This window comes from Electrona antarctica (assembly GCF_951216825.1).
Source record: "Electrona antarctica genome assembly, chromosome: 23".
NCBI classification, from domain to species: Eukaryota; Metazoa; Chordata; class Actinopteri; order Myctophiformes; family Myctophidae; genus Electrona; species Electrona antarctica.
In genome coordinates this window covers 5,883,871-5,908,017 of record NC_136804.1, presented here as the reverse complement: position 1 = coordinate 5,908,017, position 24,147 = coordinate 5,883,871, and the positions used below count along the sequence as shown (strand labels likewise).

The 24,147-nt window shown below is 44.3% G+C and overlaps 1 pseudogene across 1 annotated transcript in view; it reads left to right on the top strand.

Annotated features, from left to right (window-relative positions):
* LOC306916023 (CCR4-NOT transcription complex subunit 4-like) overlaps positions 1–24,147 on the top strand; it is a 71,113-nt pseudogene that overhangs the window by 11,059 nt on the left and 35,907 nt on the right. The window contains exons 2-10 of the transcript XR_013792484.1: positions 1,217–1,297; positions 2,496–2,786; positions 4,306–4,503; positions 10,615–10,701; positions 12,133–12,234; positions 13,155–13,280; positions 14,704–14,727; positions 21,150–21,265; positions 22,909–23,076. The product of XR_013792484.1 is annotated as a CCR4-NOT transcription complex subunit 4-like (transcript). The remainder of the gene's footprint in view (positions 1–1,216; positions 1,298–2,495; positions 2,787–4,305; positions 4,504–10,614; positions 10,702–12,132; positions 12,235–13,154; positions 13,281–14,703; positions 14,728–21,149; positions 21,266–22,908; positions 23,077–24,147) is intronic.

Genomic DNA, 24,147 nt, shown 5'->3' with positions numbered 1-24,147 from the left:
TCACGACGCTACGATATCTACAGTAGTCCGTATCACAAAATCAATGTGTGTATATATCGCTAGATAGTCTAAAATAACCTTTTGAAAATGATTTGAGCCGCAATGGTTCTGCAGGCTCCACCTGGGCAACGGTAGCACTGCAGGCTCCACTTGCGGCTCGAATGGCCCTCCTAAAGGCCTCATCGAAGGTTTTTTGGGCTTGGATGCAGGCTGGGGCGCTAACCCATACTGCTCCCGGGGTGCCGTCTACATTCCGGCTGTCACCCGTCTCTCCGGTGGTCACCAGACTATGACCTGGTTGTCACATAGTCTATTCCTATGAGTCACTACAAACAGAATACCTCAGAACGAAAATACATCGCTTGGATGCACCTGGGACTTATCCTCAGTGATGTATCTCAAGGTCATCGGGGTTCCGGGTCTCGCGAACATCATACCCTTCACTCGGGTGACCCAGCCGGGGTGATCAAGTCCCGACTTACGTCCCAGTAGCTACCCTCGATCAGACCCGCTAGGGAAAGACCAGGGCCACACAATCCGTTGGATCCACTCCGGAACTACTATGCCGGGACTGAGAGGCACAATTCTGGCATGTGGAGGGACTAGGCTCTGTGGGTTGCCTCCGGTCCGGGCCCCTCCTACGTCTCACCAGGTCCACTCCTGCTCTCACCAGGAGTACAGCCAGGACCTGTGCGTTGCACCAGACTCCCAGCACCAGACACTTCATTCAGGAGTGGTGCATTACTGGATTCTTGAGCCGCAATTGTTCCGCAGGCTCCACCTGGGCAACGGTAGCACTGCAGGCTCCACTTGCAGGCTCGAATGGCCCTCCTAAAGGCCTCATCGAAGGTTTTTTTGGGCTTCCTCCTCACGGTGGATGCAGGCTGGGGCGCCGCTAACCCCATACTGCTCCTGGGTTGCCGTCTACATTCCGGCTGTCACCCGTCTCTCCGGCATATGCAGGGATTGTGTCCCTCCCTGAGCTCAGATGTCACATCCCGCCCCGTCACACCACTCATGCATGGACAGGGATGTTAATTAGAGGTTTTCATTTGTATGGAAATCTGCTCCATTCTGCTCTTGTCGTTCGCTGTATGTATTATCATGTTTCCTGTGAAACGTGTTGAATTTCTCTGTCTAAAAAGGCACCATACAAGATAAAGGCTGACCTTAGTTGACTGTCTCTCTCTCTCTCTCTTCTCTCTCCTCCTCTCAGCCACCCCCCCACCACCCAGTCTCCTCGTCATCAATCTGTTCTCTTAGAAGCCGACACCCTGCTCTCGCCAACCCCACCTAGGTAAGTGCTGCCAGAATTGGCCAAAAATTATATTCGAATATTCCTTTTTAAAAACGTATTCAAAAACAAATTTCGAATTATTTCGAATGTATATGATTTTTAATATGAATATGATATGAATTTTGCAGAATAATATGCTGTAAAACCTTCTCTCTCTTTATCTATATATGGTCCGGTCCTGTATGGGCAGCGGTTGGTGCTGAGAAATGCACTCTTGCGAGATCAAATTAATGATTCATAATTATCTTAATAGCCTAATTTTTGTATAATGTTTTAGTTTACGTGGCACAGAGTCTCGCCAGAACTCGCACAGCAATTTTATTGTTTTTTAATTTGAATCTTAATTTAAAATATTCGATTATTTTATTTTTTTACATTCGAATATTCATTCGAATATGGAATATTCGTTGGCAGCACTAAAGGGCTGTCACAATTATTACATCATCTAAATCGTCTGATTGCAATTATTTGAGCTGATCAAAATTATTCTACATAATGGTTAGAATCCTTTCATTTCACTCGCATGAAAACATTTGGCTGAAATGAACAGACTAATCGTCTGTTCTTTTCATCCAACTGTTTTTATTTCCATGTTCACGCTTTTCCCCCAAAATAGCAGCTCTACAAGCTTGCGTTGTAATGTGCTGTGAGCTTGTAGATCTGTTTTTTTTTATTTTATATATGTTTTTGAATTTGTATACAATTTAGTATATATGGCCTGTTTTGACCATAATTATTTGTGATTATTTCTATGTATATTTCAGTAACGGGCTTCGTATATCTAATCGTTATATCTGCTCTGTACAATATTTTAATTTACAAAGCCTAAAAAGGCAAAACGGAAATTAAATGTGTATTCATGCTCCCAACGCTCAATGCCCAAAACACGATTAAATCATTAGGTGCAGTTATTTTAACCCATTCTGACCTGAGATCAGATTCTAAAAATGTCTTCTACATCCTGACAGTTTTCTGAAAAAGCGATGTTTCTATGTCAGTCGTTCTTCGATTTTTAAAAAATAGCAGATCTACAAGCTCATAGCGCGCCACTCGGTGGCGCGCTATGAGCTTGTAGATCTGCTATTCTTCAATAGCTAAAGCATAACATAATGCTAACACCAAAATGGGTTAAGACAACAGTCAACACCCCCCCCCCCCCCCCCCCAATACACGTCCAATCGTCTCTGCTCTCTCTTAGAGGACGACACCCGGCCCCGCCCCGCCCCGCCCTCGCCAACATCCCCCGCCATCCCACCAGGCTCTGCTGCAAGTCGCCGCCACGCCGCCGTCGCGTCACAGGATGTCCCGAATCCCCGAGGAGGAGGAGGAGGTCAGGGAGGACCCCATGGAGGAGTGCCCGCTGTGCATGGAACCGCTGGAGATCGACGACGTCAACTTCTTCCCCTGCACCTGTGGCTACCAGATCTGCCGCTTCTGCTGGCACCGCATCCGCACCGACGAGAACGGCCTCTGTCCCGCCTGCAGGAAGGTAACAACCCCCCCCCCCCCCCCCCCACCGTGTCTCTAACTCAGTGGTGGGCGACTGTGGCTCAGGAGGTAGAGCAGGTCGTCCAACGATCCATGGGTCGGCGGTTCGAATCCCGGCTCCTCCTGTCTACATGTCGAAGTGTCCTTGGGCAAGACACTGAACCCCAAATTGCTCCCGATGTGCTGGTTGGTACCTTGCATGGCTTCCGCCGCATTCGGTGTATGAATGGGTGAATGTAATGCACAATCTATGTAAAGCGCCTTGGATAAAGGCACCATTTACCATTTACCATTTTCCCACTTTTTCATGGACCCCCCCAAATTGACACTAATTAGCCCCACGGACCCCCCCATTTGAAATGATATGCCAGGGACCCCCCCCCGTGAGAGAAGATTTATACGGTTCTAATAGTTTAATTTCAAGGACCCCCCCAGTTTGACGAGCATTAGTCTATACGGACCCCAATTTAATGGCATTTCTATCTCTGGGACCCCCAATTTATATTGTAAAATCAAATGCTAATTTAACTCTTGAGAGCGTACAAATGGAACCATTTGGTTCCATTTGTACGCTCTCAGAGTTACAGACCCATAAGGGTCCATTTGGTTCCAAATGATCATTTAGCTGGGTCCCCCCTGGAACACCCTCAGGTACCCCTGGGGGTCCCCGGACCCCACTTTGGGAACCACTGCTCTAACTAACTAAACTGCTTTTTCCTTGGAGCCCTTCTTATATCTGGCACGAGCTGAAATCTCCCCTTCCCTTTGTGGCACATTGTGAGCTTGTAGATCGTCTATTCGTTTGTTTTTATAAATGTAATCGGCTTGGTTTTTTTTTAACCCGGTGTTCCTCAAATTGAGGGGACCCCCAGGGGGTTACTTGGCAAACTGGGGAGTGGTTTGATTTCACTGACATTTTTGAGGGGCGCTAGCCCCTCCTATGTCCAGCTTTGAGGGTTTATTGTGTAAACACAAACATTGTCTTAACACAAACGTTTGAATTCCGTTGACAATGAATGGCCAGCTTTGAGTGTTTGTGCAAACACAAACGTTGAAGACGAAGGTGAGGACGCTAATTGTGTTGGAATGAGATGATGTATGATGAGGTATTATGATAAGAGCCCCTCACTTCACACGGGTGTGATTTAATTAATTTATTTTTTATTTTTTGCATGAATTTAAACTTCTGTTTGTGGTCATGAGTGTGCAACTTCGGCACTGAACTGTTTGTGGTCATGAGTGTGCAACTTCGGCACTGAACTGTTTGTGGTCATGAGTGTGCAACATCGGCACTGAACTGTTTGTGGTCATGAGTGTGCAACATCGGCACTGAACTGTTTGTGGTACATGTCTGAGTCACTGCTAGTCGACAGCCAAGAGTGTCCACAAGAAGCATTCTTTATTTTTTGTTTGTTTGACATTGTGAGCTTGTAGATCTGCAACAAAACAAGGTGTGGGGTTTTTAAAGTGGTCAAGTAGTAACAGTGCTAAAGTAAAGTGTACTTGTTGTTCCTCCTCAGCCCTACCCGGAGGACCCCGCGGTGTACAAGCCGCTCACACAGGAGGAGCTGCAGAGGATCAAGAGCGAGAAGAGGCAGAAGCAGAGCGAGAAGAAGCAGAAGATAACGGAGAACCGCAAGCACCTGGGCAGCGTGCGCGTCGTCCAGAGGAACCTGGTGTTCGTGGTGGGGCTGTCGCAGAGGCTGGCCGACCCCGAGGTGGGGGTGATTTCTCACACAGACAGACAGACAGACAGACATACTGTATCAATCAAATAGGCCAGTTAACCCATTTTGACCTGAGATCAGATTCTAAAAATGTCTTCTACAACCTGACAGTTTTCTGGAAAAGTTTCTCGGTGGCGCGCTATGAGCTTGTAGATCTGCTATTTTTCAATAGCTATAAAGCACAACATAATGCTAACACCAAAAGGGGTTCCCGCCCCCAGAATGGGTTAAAACGCAGTCAAATGTTTTATTAGATTTCACATCTCACATTCACTTGCAAAAAGAGCCTGCCCTGTGGGTTTCTGCCTCGATACAGACTTTGCGTGTTCGGTACTTTTGCGTGACACTCTTGTATGACGACGAGGTAGGGCGAATGTGGAGAAATATGGACATTGCCATTGCACATGTAATGTTCCTGCCGGACAGCAGTGCTATGTTTTGGTGTAAGTCTTGGGCCCCTGGTGGGAGACACGCAGTGACCAGTTTGGTGTAAGTCTTGGGCCCCTGGTGGGAGACACGCAGTGACCAGTTTAGTGTAAGTTTTGGGCCCCTGGTGGGAGACACGCAGTGACCAGTTTGTAAGTCTTGGGTCCCTGGTGGGAGACACGCAGTGACCAGTTTGGTGTAAGTCTTGGGCCCCTGGTGGGAGACTCGCAGTGACCAGCTTGGTCTAAGTCTTGGGGCCCCTGGTGGGAGACACGCAGTGACCAGTTTGGTGTAAGTCTTGGGCCCCTGGTGGGAGACACGCAGTGACCAGATTGGTGTAAGTCTTGGGCCCCTGGTGGGAGACACGCAGTGACCAGTTTGGTGTAAGTCTTGGGCCCCTGGTGGGAGACACGCAGTGACCAGTTTGGTGTAAGTCTTGGGCCCCTGGTGGGAGACACGCAGTGACCAGTTTGGTCTAAGTCTTGGGGCCCCTGGTGGGAGACACGCAGTGACCAGATTGGTGTAAGTCTTGGGCCCCTGGTGGGAGACTCGCAGTGACCAGTTTGGTGTAAGTCTTGGGCCCCTGGTGGGAGACACGCAGTGACCAGTTTGGTCTAAGTCTTGGGGCCCCTGGTGGGAGACACGCAGTGACCAGTTTGGTGTAAGTCTTGGGCCCCTGGTGGGAGACACGCAGTGACCAGTTTGGTGTAAGTCTTGGGCCCCTGGTGGGAGACACGCAGTGACCAGTTTGGTGTAAGTCTTGGGGCCCCTGGTGGGAGACACGCAGTGACCAGTTTGGTGATAGTCTTGGGCCCCTGGTGGGAGACACGCAGTGACCAGTTTGGTGTAAGTCTTGGGCCCCTGGTGGGAGACACGCAGTGACCAGTTTGTAAGTCTTGGGCCCCTGGTGGGAGACACGCAGTGACCAGTTTGGTGTAGGTCTTGGGCCCCTGGTGGGAGACACGCAGTGACCAGTTTGGTGTAAGTCTAGGGCCCCTGGTGGGAGACACGCAGTGACCAGTTTGTAAGTCTTGGGCCCCTGGTGGGAGACACGCAGTGACCAGTTTGGTGTAAGTCTTTGGCCCCTGGTGGGAGACACGCAGTGACCAGTTTAGTGTAAGTCTTGGGCCCCTGGTGGGAGACTCGCAGTGACCAGTTTGGTGTAAGTCTTGGGCCCCTGGTGGGAGACACGCAGTGACCAGTTTGGTCTAAGTCTTGGGGCCCCTGGTGGGAGACACGCAGTGACCAGTTTGGTGTAAGTCTTGGGCCCCTGGTGGGAGACACGCAGTGACCAGTTTGGTGTAAGTCTTGGGCCCCTGGTGGGAGACACGCAGTGACCAGTTTGGTCTAAGTCTTGGGGCCCCTGGTGGGAGACAGGCAGTGACCAGTTTGGTGTAAGTCTTGGGGCCCCTGGTGGGAGACACGCAGTGACCAGTTTGGTGTAAGTCTTGGGCCCCTGGTGGGAGACACGCAGTGACCAGTTTGGTGTAAGTCTTGGGGCCCTGGTGGGAGACACGCAGTGACCAGTTTGTAAGTCTTGGGCCCCTGGTGGGAGACACGCAGTGACCAGTTTGGTGTAAGTCTAGGGCCCCTGGTGGGAGACACGCAGTGACCAGTTTGCCCCGAAACAAAGGCCACACAGAGGCAGCCAATGTTCCGGTCTGAGTCCTCAAGTCGGTGAGCAGAATGTCAAAAAGCAGTTTCCTGCCAATCCCCAGCTCTAGAGCACCGAATCTTTCTCCACACACACGGCTCCTCCAAATAAACTCCTCTGGCGGCCGCTTACTGTTCCAGGCCCTGAAACCTTGAAGCTACAGTTGGAGGCCATCGATATTGTCCTTTTCTTTTTGCTGAGGTTTGCGTGATCTGCGCAAAAGGACAGTTAACCCATTTTGGGCGGGAACCCCTTTTGGTGTTTTAAACATTGTTATAATTTAGCTATTGAAAAATAGATCTACAAGCTCATAGCGCGCCACCGAGTGGCGCGCTACGAGCTTGTAGGTCTGCTATTTTTGAAAAATCGTGAAAATATTTATTTCAGAAAACTGGAGGATTTAGAAGGATTTTTTTTAATTTTGAGGTCAGGCCTAAATGGGTCAAATGATAAGGGACAATATCGGTGGCACCCAACTGTATGAACCACTTGAACCCGGCCTTGCATCCCTGTTCTGGAGATGGCTTTCTATCAAAGTATCAAAGTCGTACGATTTGTCACACACGTTACCGCAGTGAAATTTGTTCTCCGCATTTGACCCATCTCTTGGAGCGGTGTGAGCCGCAGCCAAGGAGCGGTGAGCTGCAGCCGTGCCGCGCTCGGGAATCATTTGATTAGTAGATCAACCCTTTGATGCCGAGTGCCAAGCAGGGAGGCATTGGGTCCCATTTTTACAGTCTTTGGTATGACCCGGCCGGGGATCGAACCCCCGACCTCCCACTTTCAGGGCGGACACTCTAACCACAAGGCCACTGTCTGGTCAATGCTATGAGCTCACAACACGGCTGCGTTGTGAGCTCAATTAGATCGGCGGTTTTCGGTGACAATATCGTGTCCAGCTAAAACGAGGCCTAATGTAAACGATGCCCTTTCCTACTTGGGAATGTGGACAACTAAGTATAGGGTTTAAGTTAGATAAGATAATCGGTCAGCGATCGGTGATCGGCCATATCGGCCGATATTCGCTCTGATCGGTAATCGGCATTTACCCTATCTGTGATCGGCAATTTACCCTATCTGGAGAAACGGATCTTTTACCCCATTTAAGTGGTATAAATGTCAATCAGATATATAGTATAAAATCATTTTTGCCTCTTTGTGACATTCTCCCCTTCCTCCCCACACACAGGAACAGTTTTGACGTGGGTTTTGACATATAATCATTTTGGAAATATTAAAATTTGCAACATTTCACAAGATCGGTATCGGACCTATCGCTATCGGCAGATCATAAGAAAAACAATCGGTGATCGGTGAAAAAACCTGATCGGATCACCCCTAGTTTAACCCATTTAGGTCTGACCTCAACATTTAAAAAAAATCTTCTAAATCCTCCAGTTTTCTGAAATAAATATTTTCACGATTTTTCAAAAATAGCAGACCTGCAAAAGGTGGTTCCCGCCCAGAATGGGTCAAGTGGTTAAATACAGTTTCTCTTGAAAAGACTTCGACCCACTTCAGCAACCTGACCCATTATTTTGAATTGGATGACTTAATTGTTTGTCTAATCCTAGTGATTGTCTGTGTAGTTCTGTCATCTTCCTTTTTTGTTTCCTGTTCCTATTGGCGGCCACAAATCCCCCCCTGTCTGTTTGATATTGTGGTGTTTGTTTGCTTCAAGCACTGTTCATCTCTTAGTGCAGTCGGCAGCACTCTTTGAATTCATGAGCAATATCTGTCATTATGCCGTGGCCCCCCTGCAACTGTTGTCGGAATAATTATGCTGATGAGTCATCATAGCGTTCTCTCTTCACATTTGATATGCTGTATTATTCTACCTGTTAACACGAGGCCTGCCAGGAACATAGACACGTAAAATAGCGTACGGTGCCACACTCGGAAAAGCCGTTTTAACAGCGATGTATTATTTAATGCATGTTTTAATACGATCGTATTAAAACATGCATTACCGTTAGTTAGCTCTGTTATGCTTCTGAGCCAATGGCCGCGGCCATTTTGAAGATGCGCGCGCATCCACTTACATTGCCTGCTCTGTTTCCAGACGGCTTTATCTCCAGAAGCGACATTGCAGGGGTCGCTTTGTTCCAGACAAGCGTTTTCAACGTCCTGTAGCAGGCGCTGTGATACTCGCGGTCCACTTTTTCCACCACCGACCGAGAGAACAAGCACCAGCTTCGTCAACACACACGGAATGGTTTCATAGTAAAATGCGATTACGGATATTTGGCTCTTCAAAGTAAGTGTCACGCGCGATAAAACCCTGGCAGGACGCGTCGGAGGGATTGAACAGCAAAGTGAGAATGTAGAATGTTTATATTGACCATGCTTGCGTGCTAGAAGTGACTACTGGCCAAGCACAGCGTGTCTTTTACGGGACTTATCAATTCAATCCAAAGGATCTTTATTGGCATGAGGAAACAAAACGTTTACATTGCCACTGTGTGGCGCTGGGAAAGAGGCAGTCGCGCCTCTGATTGGCCTACCGAACTTCCCCTTCTGTGACGCACGCGGTACAGTTGGGTGCCACCGATATTGTCCCTTATCATTTGACCCATTTAGGCCTGACCTCAAAATTTTAAAAAATCCTTCTAAATCCTCCAGTTTTCTGAAATAAATATTTTCACGATTTTTCAAAAATAGCAGACCTACAAGCTCGTAGCGCGCCACTCGGTGGCGCGCTATGAGCTTGTAGATCTGCTATTTTTCAATAGCTAAATTATAACATAATGTTTAAAACGCCAAAAGGGGTTCCCGCCCCAAAATGGGTTAACTGTCCTTTTGCGCAGATCACGCAAACCTCAGCAAAAAGAAAAGGACAATATCGATGGCCTCCAACTGTAGCTTGGCGAGCTTCCGCTCATGCTTCCGCTGTGCTTCACGAGGAATCTCGGGAAAGTTTTGCCTTCAACAGAGACACGTATCTTAGTAAACGGCAAGACACCGTTCCGTCCACCGCCCATAGGCTGTTGAGAGCCACCGTTTCGTTGCGCCGTGGTTATTTCCTTGCATAGATTAACCATTCGCTGTTGTCGTCATACAAACCTTTCTTTAAACTTTCATGGAGCAAGTTCAGCTCATTAGAGTAAATCTCCCCTGTGCTGTAGTGAGCACAGAGCCAGCCTGCCTGAACGGCCTGTCTTAGTGTGGCCACACGTGGACGTGAGTGTGCACACAGACACACAAACACGCACAGTCGCACACACACACACACCCTCACTCTTTCTCTTCTACTGAAAAAGCTTGCCTACTAATTCTTAAATGTGCCTTTACTGAAATATTAACTGTGCTTTTACTGAAATATTAACTAATAAAACAAGAATATGAATACTATTATTCATTTATTTTGTAATAAGATTTTCCATTTCATGGAATCTGGCAACTCCTCGGGGTCGTGACCCCCAGGTTAAGAACTATACTGACTGTAATGCAGCCTTTAACCCATTTTGGGGCGGGAACCCCTTTTGGTGTTAGCATTATGTTATGCTTTAGCTATTGAAAAATAGCAGACCTACAAGCTCATAGCGCGGCACTCGGTGCCGCGCTATGAGCTTGTAGGTCTGCTATTTTTGAAACGACTGACATAGAAACATAGACTGACATAGAAACATAGCTTTTTCAGAAAACTGTCAGGATGTAGAAGACATTTTTAGAATCTGATCTTGGGTCAAAATGGGTTAAGATCAGAAAAAGACAATTAACTTATGCCATATCAAGATATTATCCAAAAATACCAGCAGCTGGTGTCTATAGTCTCATATCACAATATTGAGATATTGCCAAAACACTGTGTAGCAAATGCACATGGTGAAAGACACATTTTACAGGACGCCCCATTGAAGATGTTTGGTGCCATGGACCCCTGGTAAAAAAACATCCATTTGTTTTTTTCAAAAATGGCACATGTACAAGCAGCAGACCATGCCTGTGAGCGTGTACATACTGTATGCTATTTAATAAATACAGTGACATTAAACAAAACCTGTCTTTGATGTGTCCATCAGGTACTAAAGAGGCCAGACTATTTCGGGAGGTTTGGGAAGATCCACAAAGTGGTGATTAACAACAGCACGTCATACGCCGGTACACAGGTGGGACCGCCCTTTTTGCCTTCTTGATGACAAACTGCATCCATGTAGTTTTGGATGTTTATATATTCAATGTCATATTTGAATTGACCCCTTTCTTTTAAATGGTCTTTTATCCTCCTCCTATAGGGGCCTAGTGCCAGTGTGTACGTAACGTACATTATTAAATGGTCTTTTATCCTCCTATAGGGGCCTAGTGCCAGTGCGTACGTAACGTACATTATTAAATGGTCTTTTATCCTCCTCCTATAGGGGCCTAGTGCCAGTGCGTACGTAACGTACATTATTAAATGGTCTTTTATCCTCCTCCTATAGGGGCCCAGTGCCAGTGCGTACGTAACGTACATTATTAAATGGTCTTTTATCCTCCTCCTATAGGGGCCTAGTGCCAGTGCGTACGTAACGTACATTATTAAATGGTCTTTTATCCTCCTCCTATAGGGGCCCAGTGCCAGTGCGTACGTAACGTACATTATTAAATGGTCTTTTATCCTCCTCCTATAGGGGCCTAGTGCCAGTGCGTACGTAACGTACATTATTAAATGGTCTTTTATCCTCCTCCTATAGGGGCCTAGTGCCAGTGCGTACGTAACGTACATTATTAAATGGTCTCTTATCCTCCTATAGGGGCCTAGTGCCAGTGCGTACGTAACGTACATTATTAAATGGTCTCTTATCCTCCTATAGGGGCCTAGTGCCAGTGCGTACGTAACGTACATTATTAAATGGTCTTTTATCCTCCTCCTATAGGGGCCTAGTGCCAGTGCGTACGTAACGTACATTATTAAATGGTCTTTTATCCTCCTCCTATAGGGGCCCAGTGCCAGTGCGTACGTAACGTACATTATTAAATGGTCTTTTATCCTCCTCCTATAGGGGCCCAGTGCCAGTGCGTATGTAACGTACATTATTAAATGGTCTCTTATCCTCCTCCTATAGGGGCCTAGTGCCAGTGCGTACGTAACGTACATTATTAAATGGTCTTTTATCCTCCTATAGGGGCCTAGTGCCAGTGTGTACGTAACGTACATTATTAAATGGTCTTTTATCCTCCTATAGGGGCCTAGTGCCAGTGTGTACGTAACGTACATTATTAAATGGTCTTTTATCCTCCTCCTATAGGGGCCCAGTGCCAGTGCGTACGTAACGTACATTATTAAATGGTCTTTTATCCTCCTCCTATAGGGGCCCAGTGCCAGTGCGTATGTAACGTACATTATTAAATGGTCTCTTATCCTCCTCCTATAGGGGCCTAGTGCCAGTGCGTACGTAACGTACATTATTAAATGGTCTTTTATCCTCCTATAGGGGCCCAGTGCCAGTGCGTACGTAACGTACATTATTAAATGGTCTTTTATCCTCCTCCTATAGGGGCCTAGTGCCAGTGCGTACGTAACGTACATTATTAAATGGTCTTTTATCCTCCTCCTATAGGGGCCTAGTGCCAGTGCGTACGTAACGTACCTTCGGAACGAAGATGCACTCCGAGCAATCCGGTTGGTCGACAATGTAGCAGTAGATGGAAGAACACTTAAGGTAAGCGTGTGTGTGTGCACGTGTGTTGTTTTTGGCAGCAAATTTTGATTTTAGTTTTAGTCATAGTCTCTTGAATAGTTTTCATTTAGTTTTAGTCACATTTTAGTCACCCGGAATGTTTTAGTGTTAGTCTAGACTTAGTCGACTAAAATGCATTTTGGCAGGCCTTGATGCCGTCATAATTACTGTTTTTACACCTGCTGAAAATAGCTCACAACGCGTCGCAGTGAGCTTGTAGATCGGCTATTTTCAGCATGCAACCAATTGTAAAATGACTTATACTGGATCTCTTGTCCACTAGTCCCTTCCTAACATTTTAGTCTAGTTTTTATTTGTTGACGAAATTGTAAATGGCCTATATTTAGTTTTATTCATCACAGCTTAGTTTTCATTTAGTTTCCGTTTTCGTCAGTGGAAGAAGGTAGTCGACGAACATTTTTCGTCTTAGTTTTAGTCGACGAAAACAAACACTTTGTGTGTGTGTGTGTGTGTGTGTGTGTGTGTGTGTGTGTGTGTGTGTGTGTGTGTGTGTGTGTGTGTGTGTGTGTGTGTGTGTGTGTGTGTGTGTGTGTGTGTGTGTGTGTGTGTGTGTGTGTGTGTGTGTGTGTGTGTGTGTGTGTGTGTGTGTGTGTGTGTGTGTGTGTGTGTGTGTGTGTGTGTGTGTCACATTTTAGTCACCCGGAAGGTTTTAGTTTTAGTCGACTAAATCGACAGTTGATTTAGTCGACTAAAATGCATTTTGGCAGGCCTTGATGCCGTCATAATGACTGTTTTTACACCTGCTGAAAATACATGTGTGTGTGTGTGTGAAAGAGAGAGATATCAGGCCTTACAGTATGTGTGTTTTACATGGGCGTTCCAAGCTTTGGAGACGGTTTTGAATTGGATCACTGATCTACTTTCTCCCGTTGTTTCGGCAGGCTTCTTTAGGCACGACAAAATACTGCAGTTACTTCTTAAAGAGCATGCAGTGTCCCAAGCCAGACTGCATGTATCTACACGAGCTGGGGGATGAAGCTGCTAGTTTTACAAAAGAAGACATGTCGGTAAGTTATATATCTGTCCCCAGAGCTGGGGGGGGGGGGGGGGGGGGGGGACTTGTGTTAAGGCAGTCTGTAGGACACAATGCTCAGAAAGACATAATAATGAGGCAACACAAGGATTCAGAGTTTGGAAGTATTAGGATTTACTCGAGTAGGAGCCAAGAACTTACATGGGTAACCCTTCATTTTACGGTACGGTAATTACCAGGTAACTACCAGGTAATTACCTGGTAATAATAGGTAAGTACCTGGTATTACATGGTAACAACCAGGTAGTAGTTATAGGCAGAGTATTGGACTCGAGACTCGATGACTCGACTCGAGTCCGACTCGAGTCATTGATTTGACGACTTGCAACTCGACTTGGACTTGAGGGTAAAAACTTGAGACTCGACTTGACTTGGAAGACAATGACTCCAGACTCGACTCGACTTGAGACAAGCTGACTCGGACAACTTAAGTAACCGGCCTGTCCGGCAGAGTATTGGACTCGAGACTCGATGACTCGACTCGAGTCCGACTCGAGTCATTGATTTGACGACTTGCAACTCGACTTGGACTTGAGGGTAAAAACTTGAGACTCGACTTGACTTGACTTGCCCACAACAGAAAAACTTGAGACTTGCTTGAGACTTGGACCAAATGACTTGCTACTCGACTCGGACTCGGATCGGAGAGACTCGTGCAATTGTCTGGTTATAGGTATTTACCCATTAATTACCTGGTAATTACATGGTAACTTCCAGATACATTACTCAGTAATTACCAAGTATTACCCAGTATCTATAACTATTTACTGTATAATCTCCTGGTAATTATATGGAACTTACCATGGTAAATGACACACTGGTTGCCAGGTAATTGCCAAGTATGTTCCTGGCAATTACCAGGTATTTATACGTTTTTACTATGTGATTACCAGCTAACTACCCGGTATTTATAAGTATTTACTCTGCAACCAGGCACGATACCCTGGTTGCAGGTACTATAGGTAATAGGTATACTGTACCAAGTATTTTCAACAACTACCAGGTATTTGCTCTGCTACCAGGCAAGTTACCCAGTAGGTACTAGGTCATTACCAAGTATTTTCCTGATAACTACCAGGTAATAACATGGTAACTGTATTCACTGTGTTTACATGGGTACTACCCATGAAACATGTGGGTAGTAGCCTACCAGGAAATTACCAGTTGTTACTAGGTCATTTCCTGACAACTACCATGTAATTACCTGATAGGTACCCAGTAAGGAAGGAGGAACTGTACTGTAAAAGGAAGCGTGCTCTATTTCCATGATATTACCATGTACCTACCTGGCAATTGTAATTATAATCCTCCCCCATTACCCATCAGGGTAATGGGGGAGGCTCACATAAGGCATACAGCTCACATAAGGCAAGATGTTTCCTGTGGTTCTGTTTCAGACAAAGAATCGGCCGAGAGATCAGGTAATATAGTTGATGTCTTTGACAGTTATCCTTTTTTTGCGTATTTGTCACCGGGTGGTGTTGTAGTAATAATGCATTTTATCTTTATGTAGTTGATGGCTGGTAATGGTGGGGATGCTGGTGTTTTGGGTCCTGGGAACTCTGTGGTTGTTTCCTCTTATCTCCTCACAGCTAATATACAGATGCAGTGTGTACACCAGGGTTCCCCAATTCATTTTCCTCGAGGGCCATATTTTGACTAGGGTACCAGGCTGGGGGCCGAGTCCGCACGCGTGAGGTCGAGGTCTTGCCCTGAAAATTCATTTTCAGGGCAGGACCCCATTTGAAAAGGATGCCCAGTTTGACATGCATAGGCTACTGACCCCCATTTAATGCCATTTATATCTGGGACACCCCTTTCTGAAATTCTTCCGCGGGCCGCAAGGGGGCGCTCCGCGGGCCGCAAATGGCCCGCGGGCCGCCTATTGGGGAACCCTGGTGTACACTGTGTGCTATCCAGACACGTGTTGGAGCGGAGAGGATGCCCACCAACGACACTGATCATTTTGTGTTAGTCGTTATCATTATCACTCCCTGATATAATTTTACACACCCATGGGTAAACACCAGATTATTGGGTAATACTAAATACTGGGTAAATACCTGGTAATTTTACAATTATGGGGAAAGAACATGGTAATGCCATGGAAAAAAACCATGCTTCCTTTCACAGTACAGTTCCACCTTTCTTGGTAACTTGCAAGGTTTTACCTGTTAACGTTTTGGAAATGTATGTGGTGAAAATGTCTAATTACTGTGTAAATACCTGGTAATTGCCAGGTAACATGTTCAAAACATCCTGATGGTCAATTGTGGACGTTTAGAATCTACAATTACAGTGAAAGTACAGGGTAATATTATGGAAACAAACCACGCTTCCTTTCACAGTACAGTTCCACCTTTCTTACATGGTAACTTGCAAGGTTTTACCTGTTAATTTACACAGTAAATACCTGGTAATTAACAGTTATTGCCAGTTCAAAATTCAAAGTTCAAAATTCAAAATACACCCTGATGGGTAATGGGGAGGATTATAATCTACAATTACCAGGTAGGTACATGGTAATATCATGGAAATAGAGCACACTTCCTTTCACAGTACAGTTCCTCCTTTCTTACTGGATACCTATCAGATAATTACATGGTAGTTGTCAGGAAATTACCTAGTAACAACTGGTAATTTTCCTGACAACTACCAGGTAATTACATGGTAACTGTAATCACTGTGTTTACATGGGTACTACCCATGTAAACGCATGGGTAGCCTACCAGGAAATTACCAGTTGTTACTAGGTAATTTCCTGACAACTACCATGTAATTACCTGATAGGTATCCAGTAAGAAAGGAGGAACTGTGTGTGCTCTATTTCCATGATATTACCATGTACCTACCTGGTAATTGTAGATTATAATCCTCCCCATTACCCATCAGGGTGTATTTTCAACTTTGAACTTTGAATTTTGAACTGGCAATAACTGTTAATTACCAGGTATTTACTGTGTAAATTAACAGGTAAAACCTTGCAAGTTACCGTGTAAGAAAGGTGGAACTGTACTGTGAAAGGAAGCGTGGTTTGTTTCCATAATATTACCCTGTACTTTCACTGTAATTGTAGATTCTAAACGTCCACAATTGACCATCAGGATGTTTTGAACATGTTACCTGGCAATTACCAGGTATTTACACAGTAATTAGACATTTTCACCACATACATTTCCAAAACGTTAACAGGTAAAACCTTGCAAGTTAACGTGTAAGAAAGGTGGAACTGTACTGTGAAAGGAAGCATGGTTTGTTTCCATGGCATTACCATGTTCTTTCCCCATAATTGTAAAATTACCAGGTATTTACACAGTATTTAGTAGATTATTACCCAATAATCTTGTGTTTACCCATGGGTGTGAAATTATATCAGGGAGTGATAACGACTAACACAAAATGATCAGTGTCGTTGGTGGGCATCCTCTCCACTCCAACACGTGTCCATAAGTCTGCTTCGCCCCCTGGATAGCACGTTGTTATTATTACACCACCACCCGGTGACAAATAGCAAAAAAAAGCCTTATGTGATTATCTATATATACAAGTGAGAAGTTGTACAAAACCCAGGAAAAGGGACCCAAAGTCACACACTGCATACATCACTGACACACTGCAACACACTACACTCACACGGCAGTCACGTCACACACTTACCCTCCGCGTCGTTCGGCCGCTATCTCCTCATATCGCGCCGAACGCCGACCCTCAACACCACCCGCGGAACATCACTCATTGCACTGACACCAACGTTGCCTCCCTTCCACACCCACGCCGGCATTGTATCTCTTCACAACAAACAATATCTCCCCAAGCACCCACACCCCCGCACGCACACTCACATGTTGCCACGTCTATGAAAACAAGACCAGAAAAAATGCCATTCAACACGCTACTTACAACTCGCTTACAATTCGCGGACCTGGCAACACTGCATCCCGTGATTCCCCTCTTTTCATTGGCTGCACCGCCAACATTGTTGCCACGTCTATGTAAACAACACCGCAAACCCTGACTTCCTACAGCCTACAACCTATACTTACACACACTACCACTCGCTTACAATACGTGGACCTGGCAACACTACATCACCCCTTGCCAATGGCTCACAACCCCACCACGTGACCCAGTGGCGGCCGGTCCATAGGGGCCGCTGCTGCGCCCCACCACCATGCACAACCCCTGAATAAAACGTGAATAAGAATGACGGAGAAACGAAATCTGCAGCCTGTAATTTATTTAAAATTAGCAATCCACAAACGTAAATATTATATAATATAAGGAACCACTAACCAAAGGCAGTGATTAAAAGTTGTATTATGCTGCCACGTTGTATTATGCTGCCATGAAATGTCACATGTTGTTTACATTGTGTGGCGTTTCTGATTGGTTACTGAGTGTCACATGTTGCTGCGCGTTCATCTGTAGCCCTTGACTCTCAGCACTGAAGAGTAATGCATTGCGGTCCACATGTCTTCAATACAAACGATAGGCAGCCATCAATGTGTGCGATCAATGTTATTCACACCACAAACCACTTGGGGGCAGCATAAACATCACAACACAGTTTGACATATAGTTTAACACACAGTCAACACAGACGCTAGAAAAACATGAATGATGAGCCACATGGAGCCAGGTAAAGATAATACTTCATTTTCATAATGGAACAACAAGACAATGAAAAAAAAAAAAACTGTAGCCTCAATCTACATGGAAAATGCAGTGAAATTAGCCATGTTTGGCAATGCCATGTTTATTTTTTAATTTTAAAAGCCTTCCATTGAATGTGATGATACCTATAGTGCATGTTTTCTTGATATTTTAATAGCGCCCTCTCTAGGACAAAAGTCACCAGCCGCCACTGACGTGACCCACGTGTTTTTCGTGATACCTTTCACACTTCCGGAAACACTACCGGAAGTTACACAGTACACACACACACACACGCGTGCACACACACACACAGTGTACAGCCTGCCGGAAACCAAACGTAGAAGAAGAAGAAGAACAACAACACAGGTTCTACACTGATTCTAACTTGGACGGAGAGCACCGCGATTACATACACAGTTACAAGAATGCAAACACGACCGCGTCGACACCTGCCGTCGTACAATCAGGACGAACCGAGGCGCATATATGGATAAGAACAACAACACCAACACTACACGCACACGCGCGCGCGCTGCAACAACGCGCTGCAACACAAAACAGCTGTGTACAACGCAGTGTCACTGCAGACGTGTGTGTGTGTGTGTGTGTGTGGCGTGTGCGTGCGTGCGTGCGCGGGGGGGGGGGGGGGGATTTTGGATTGCCTCGCGATGCAGCTGAAATGGCACGCACGCACACACACACACACGCCACAAAACGCTAATATACACTAATAATAATAATAACAACAACAACAGTACAGAGAACAGTACAGTACACATGAGTACAGTACAGTACAGAAAAAAACCTCACATCAGAATATTAATCCATGTAATAATAATAATAATAATAATAATAAATAAGAACACAACACTAATAACAGTACAGAGAACAGTACAGTACAGTACAGTACACATGAGTACAGTACAGTACAGTACAGTACAAAGACTTACAGTACAGTACAGTATACTGTTCCTGCGCCTTGCCATGCTCTCTTTCAATAATAATAATAATAAAAAATAACAACACTACACTAATAACAACAACAATATCAACAGTACAGAGAACAGTACTACACATGAGTACAGTACAGCAAGAAAGCTCACATCAGAATATTAATCCATGTAATAATAATAATAATAACAACACAACACTAATAACTATAATAACAACAGTACAGAGAACAGTACAGTACACATGAGTACAGTACAAACACTTACATCACAGTACAGTACAGTATACTGTTCCTGCGCCTTGCCATGCTCGCTTTCATACGCAAATACACAAAACCAAACAGGGCCACTCAGCCAGCTTGGCAACTTTGCGCTTGCCAAGCAAATGCATAAATGAAAACATCATGGGTTGCCATTGCCTTCTTCCCATTTGCGACGCATCGCATGGCGCTAGGATGAGCGGGCCGAAGGCCTGCGAAATTCTAGTAATCTACAATTGCCAGGTAGGTACATGGTAATATCATGGCAATAGAGCACGCTTCCTTTTACAGCACAGTTCCTCCTTCCTTACTGGGTACCTATCAGGTAATTACATGGTAGTTGTCAGGAAATTACCTAGTAACAACTGGTAATTTCCTGGTAGGCTACTACCCACGTGTTTCATGGGTAGTACCCATGTAAACACAGTGAATACAGTTACCATGTTATTGTCAGTTAGTTATTGTCAGGTAGTTGTCAGGAAAATACTTGGAAAATACTTGGTAATGACCTAGTACCTACTGGGTAACTTTCCTGGTAGCCGAGTAAATACCTGGTAGTTGTTGAAAATACTTGGTATACCTATAGTACCTACATGGGTATCGTGCCTGGTTGCAGAGTAAATACTTATAAATACCGGGTAGTTAGCTGGTAATTACATAGTAAAAACGTATAAATACCTGGTAATTGTCAGGAACATACTTGGTAATTACCTGGTAACCAGTGTGTCATTTACCATGGTAAGTTCCATATAATTACCAGGAGATTATACAGTAAATAGTTATACATACTGGGTAATACTTGGTAATTACATAGTAATTACTGAGTAATGTATCTGGAGGTTACCATGTAATTACCAGGTAATTAATGGGTAAATACTTATAACTACTACCTGGTTACCAGGTAATACCAGGTACTTACCTATTATTACCAGGTACCTGGTATCTGGAATTACCTGGTAGTTACCTGGTAATTACCGTACCGTAAAATGAAGGGTTACCCTTACATGACCTGTTCACATAATGGAAACCCCAGTCTGACTCAAAGAGCTACATACAGTTGGGTGCCACCGATATTGTCCCTTATCATTTGACCCATTTAGGCCTGACCTCAAAATTTTAAAAAATCCTTCTAAATCCTCCAGTTTTCTGAAATAAATATTTTCACGATTTTTCAAAAATAGCAGACCTACAAGCTCGTAGCGCGCCACTCGGTGGCGCGCTATGAGCTTGTAGATCTGCTATTTTTCAATAGCTAAATTATAACAATGTTTAAAACACCAAAAGGGGTTCCCGCCCAAAATGGGTTAACTGTCCTTTTGCGCAGATCGCGCAAACCTCAGCAAAAAGAAAAGGACAATATCGATGGCCTCCAACTGTAGGGTCACAGCCTTTATAGTTTCACTCCCACAAAAGGCAACCCCCAACATAGCCTCCAGACTTGACAAGAAATGGGACAGTAACAGAGTAACCAAACAGCACCACAGGGGTGTGACAGTTAACACATTGAGAGCCCACGCAATACTGCCCAAAATCACTTTCACCTAGAAAATCCATTCACATTTTTTATAATTCAGCTGACTGTGGAGACACATGCTGGAACTTTTTACTTTGAAATGTTTTATAGTTTCTGAGTTATTTAATTTAAACGCCAAATGCATTCTCAATGGCGAAAACACAAACTTTGGCACCACGTGCCAAAAAAAAAAAGTGTTTTGATTTTTCTGATTTTTTTTTAATAAAAAAATAAAAAAATAAATAAAATATATATATATATTTATTTTTTTTGGAAGACGTCCACAGACGTCTTGGGCTATGCACGTGCGGTAATACCCAGGACGTCCACAGACGTTTTGGGCACAAAATGTGTTAAGAGATAACCTCAGAGTGCAATAAAGGGGTATTATTATATATTTGTATCTAAATTTCTACGACACTTGTCTGCTTATTAACCGAGAGGTTTTTGCCGTCCACCTGCAGGCAAATAAGCACAACGAGTACGAGCAGAAACTATTAGCCGAAAATAACCCGCAGTACCTACAGATGTCGGCGACAGGAGGGGACAAACCAAAGGGCAAATCCAACTCTTTACAAAGGTATAGTCTCTTGTTAATGTCTGTTCTATATCCTGATCTTATGGAATTATATATTTATCATTTTGTGTTTTCCGTTTAATGCCTTACCATTTTAACAATGCCTGATTTATACTAGGCTGCGTGCCGGAAATAGGCTCTTCTATTTTCAGAGCACGCGGATGCCTCTTCTCCCCAATGCCAGCTTTTTTTAATTTAATTTTCGTCCGTGCAAAAAGGTAGTCGACGAATATTTTTTTGTCATAGTTTTAGCCTATGAAATTAACACCGTTTTTACTAAGCATTATGTTATACTTTAGCTATTGAAAAATAGCAGATCTACAAGCTCGTAGCGCGCCACCGAGTGGCGCGCTACGAGCTTGTAGGTCTGCTATTTTTGAAAAATCGTGAAAATGTGGCACAAATCTTTGAATATATATTCTTTCAGAGGACTTTTTATTTATTTCGACGTCTGGTCTAAATGGGTTAAATCAAGGTATAGATACTCCTGGTCAAGGGAAAGTTGCTCAATTCAATTTGTACTCGAATGAAAGTACAGGAGCAATTGACCTATAGCTAAGCCCCTCCCCAAACTGCTATGGTCCAATCACAGCTAAGCATAACATGGGTTAGACAAACCTCTCCACCAATAGTTTCCCTATATGATAAAACGTTGTTTTAAAAAAAGAAATGCCACGCACATATTTTTCCAGTGCATATGGCAGGCCTTGTTGACGGATTCGGAAGAGATTTTGAAGGTCTGGTTCCAAAAATGAACCAGTATTCAATGTGTAAAACCCATGATGTTTACATTGGAATGAATGAGCCTGGCTGGGAAAGTGTCCAAGTGGGAGTGTCTTAAGTGGGAGAGGGCGGGGCTTTGCTAAAGGTGTATTGCTCCATGATGTAACGCAAACGCGCTCATTCAGATTCTGCGAGAATGCTAATGTCCAATCCGCGGTGACCAAACTGACTACGACGTAACCGTCGGTGTGATGTGCGAACTATTCAGTATTTTAGCTGTGACGTGAGCGCGAGCACGTGAGATACTTCCGGGTCCTACTTTTGTGTCCCCATATACGCTTTTGTGTCCCCATAGAGTTATACTGTGACGCTACGTCGGACTAAATCTGAGACGAAAACAACCACGAAAGTCTCATTTTACCGCTTTCCTCGCAACAACAAAGCTGCGCTGCGCTCCCAAATCTGGCTGTGACAGGCCGTCTGCCCCACACGGAATAATATCGCCATTTTATTTCATTGTGTCAACTAAATCCTCATTAATGCAAACTAGATTCAACATACTCAAGCCTGCAAACATTCTAAATATGCCCCCGAAATATTTTACTGAGCAAATGGACTGTTACCACCTTCAATAATAATGATAATAATAGTCTTTATTGTCTCCACATCATATTTTTTTTTGTCATGGAAACTTGTACAAAACATTAATAATTCTACTCGAGTTGGAAGCATTAAGACCCATTGTAACCCTCAATGGCTTCCTTTCTGAAAAATAACGTCATTGTAAAAAGATTCACGCGTTTAGATATTCTATTTAGAATGAGATGCGGACGGAGCTGGTGCCACTTGGACCCGGACGTAACGTAGCACTACAAAATGACGTCGGACTTAAATACTGAATACCTCGCTCTCTCCTCCTACAGATCCAACAGCACTAACAAAGAGGCGTGGCCGTCGTTACAGCCCCCGGGCAAGGTGGCCAATGGGCTGTCAGAGCACAGGAGGAGTCCGCCCACGGACGGCAGCTCGGACTCGGATCACATGACGCCTGACGGGCCCGACTCTGAGCTGCTGGGTCCTAGAGTAGACAGGTAACCCCTGACAATGATTGCATTATGTTATACTTTAGCTATTGAAAAATAGCAGATCTACAAGCTCATAGCGCGCCACCGAGTGGCGCGCTACGAGCTTGTAGGTCTGCTATTTTTTTTAAATCGTGAAAATGCGGCACAAATCTTTGAATATATATTCTTTCAGAGCGAAAGTTTTTTTTATTTTGACGTCAGGCCTAAATGGGATAAACAAACAAACAATTCTTAAAAGTAAAACACCAAAAGGGGTTCCCGCCCAAAATGGGTTATTTATCACTTTACAAGATAATTAAAAAAATGTATATACACTGAGTCAGTAAAAAATGTGAAGGAGAATGCATGAAATCACTCCAGGGGCTTGAGAAGTGGCATTCTCTGGGGATATTTGTACATTCATAGGATAAAATTACACCAATGTTGAATGTACATTATCTATTTCCAAATAAAACATAAATAGACAGTATGTCGGTAATCCAGATGGGGGAAAACAAATAAAAAAATATATATGGTTCATTTAACAAAGAAAAGAAAAGGCAAAAGCATATCACGATAAGAGTCAAAGGTACAACATCGATTAAATCAATTAGTTCAATTATCTGTTGCACCAGAATTAAATTTGAAACTGCATTCTGAAAGAATATATATATATTATTCTCTACAAATATATATTACTGAGCTGAACGTTTCAACGCTTTATCCTCTTGGTAAAGACTTAATAAATGGTGGTTCATGAGTTTGGCGTGCTTACCAAACATGGTCAAATGTTATGGGGTTAAAATGTCATGTTTCTCTCCCTGTATTTAAAGTTCTTCCATTTATTAAACATGTCAATTATGGTCCTTGGTATAATACTAAGTCTACTTGTTTATGATTCTTATACAGCCGTTTCCTTGAATTTGCTTCACGTGTTCCCACAAAAGATATTCACATTTTCCAAGAATAAATCGAGATTTGTTTTAAAATAGCCGATCTACAGATCAGCTATTTTCAAATAACCCAATATTATATAGGGTTATTTTGATGCTCTATGTATATATCATTTAGCCCATTTTGGGCGGGAACCCCTTTTGG